Raw genomic sequence first — 2,012 nt, forward strand, 5'->3', positions numbered from 1 at the left:
GTGCAGCTTGTGCTCTTCTGCGCCCGTGGACGACTACGTCACGCTAAGCAGAGGCATGCATGTCCTTTAAGCCCCAACGTCTAGACAACACACCAGCCTCTGCAAAGTCCCGGCTCGATCCTGGCACACTTTCCGTTCTCACGCACAGCAACAGCCAGCGTTTTCCGTTCAGGCGTTTCAGCGTAACAGCAAGAGCACCAATCTGTCACGACGTCACGCGTCGCCGCCTCGCCGGTGACAAGTCAAGCCCGTGGTCGTCGTGACATCTATACCTGCCGTTAGACTTTCCCGATGCCGGAATTAAAGTAGTTGGCGACGATCCACAAAATAATCTCCTCGCAACAAAGCATCACATTTGTGTTGTGCGCAAACGGCAAACAGACTTCCGGCCTGCTTCCGGGGACCGGGGTCCAATTCTTCTTCCCCGATTCCCTAGCTTCACCTCAGTATACCTCACCTTGTCTCCTCTAACGCCTCTCTTTGAATAATATAAATCGCAGCGTCGCGTCATGGCGAGGAGGAGACACCTAACAGCCACGCCGACGCTGGTGCTCGTCAGCCTTCTCCTAATGGCCGACCTGGCGACCACCGTCAGCTGCTACGGCCGAAGAGTTGCAGCAGAACCGCATGTCTCAGAAGTCAGCGACAGCGGAGGCGGTGGCTCGCCGTCGCCGTCGCCGCCGGCCAGAGGCTGCTTCTTGTCTAAGACCGACCAGCAGCAAGATTCTTCGGCGGCAGGGCGACACCTTCTTGGCGACTGTTGCAAGCACATGCTTGGTGTGGGTGTGTCGTCCAAGAGGCTGGTGCCCCAGGGGCCGAATCCTCTGCATAACTGACCTGGGTCATGTAAAATAGCAGTACTGGTGTAGGCTTAGAGCTTCGTTTGCTTGCTGCTAGTTGGCTTATACGGTCTCTCACGCTTTTGTTGAGGGCTACTCTTCGTCAGCCGGCCGGAGACTAAAACTTTGTGGTAATGGACGATCGAGTGCAGAACTCTTGTAGAGATCGGAATAGACTTTGTTTTTTTTAAAAAAAAAAACTTTTTGGGAGCCGAGAAATTCTGACATCCTAGTTTTCCTACACTACATGCTTAGCTGTTGTAGTCTTTTCAATGGATTTTCTCTATTATTCAGCTGGACAATATAATCGAAATTATGATGCTTACTAACTACTAAGTGACCTGTGACTTGTTATAATATGAAATCGTGGAGAATTATTCTTGGAATATAACCCGGCCTGTCCACTTAAGGCCTTGTTCGGTTAATCTCGTTACCTATGGATTGGATGAGATTGGAAAAATTGAGAAGAAATTTGGCTTGCTTGAGATTTAAACCCACCCAATCCCACTCAATCCATATGGATTAAGAGCTAACCGAACAAGCCCTAACGCGACATGCATGATTGGGAGCTAGCTGAAGAACACCTCGGCGTTTTTCTTAGGGATGAGAAGACGATATATAGGGGCGGGCACTGCTGGAACTTTTGGACCCTACAGGCCATTCTCCAATCCAGATCCGGCTGCCGTCCAGCCCAACTGCTCATTTTGCCCTCGAGTAATCAATCATACAACCCATGGCGTCATCACAACCCGTATGAGATGACGACGAATCATCAGTCGCGTGTTAAACAAATGCTGCTAACATGCATTGCAAATAGTAATCAGACGGCCTACAGCTGGAGCAAGGGACACGCCACCCCCACCGAACCTTTTGGTGCTCCGCTACTTAATTAAAACTCTGGGGGAGAGAAACCCGCCGAGCAGCAGCAGTTCCAGTCCACCAGCAAGGGAGGCTGATCGTCGCCGGAGAAGACGAGAGGCCGGCGTCTCGCGTGGTGGGGCAGGCGTACGAAATGGCGAGAGGGCAAGAGCATCTTGGCAGTGACGATTCTCCTCCCGACCGACTTTATCGAGCGTCCGCAAGACCAGTGCCTCGAGGCTCTAACCCTCTGCATAATCGGTAGTGCAGGCGAAAAGGGGAAAAAATAGCAAAACAAAAAAAAAAGATGGTGGT

At 51.4% G+C, this 2,012-nt stretch overlaps 1 long non-coding RNA gene across 1 annotated transcript; it reads left to right on the forward strand.

The window, feature by feature from the left end:
* The first annotated feature begins 324 nt into the window (after positions 1-324).
* LOC103626129 (uncharacterized) lies at positions 325-1,002 on the forward strand. Its single transcript, XR_552725.3, has 2 exons — positions 325-408; positions 501-1,002. It is a non-coding gene; the product is annotated as an uncharacterized lncRNA (long non-coding RNA).
* Positions 1,003-2,012: the final 1,010 nt, after the last annotated feature.

The sequence above is a fragment of the Zea mays genome, chromosome 5 (genome assembly GCF_902167145.1).
Source record: "Zea mays cultivar B73 chromosome 5, Zm-B73-REFERENCE-NAM-5.0, whole genome shotgun sequence".
Taxonomy (NCBI): Eukaryota; Viridiplantae; Streptophyta; class Magnoliopsida; order Poales; family Poaceae; genus Zea; species Zea mays.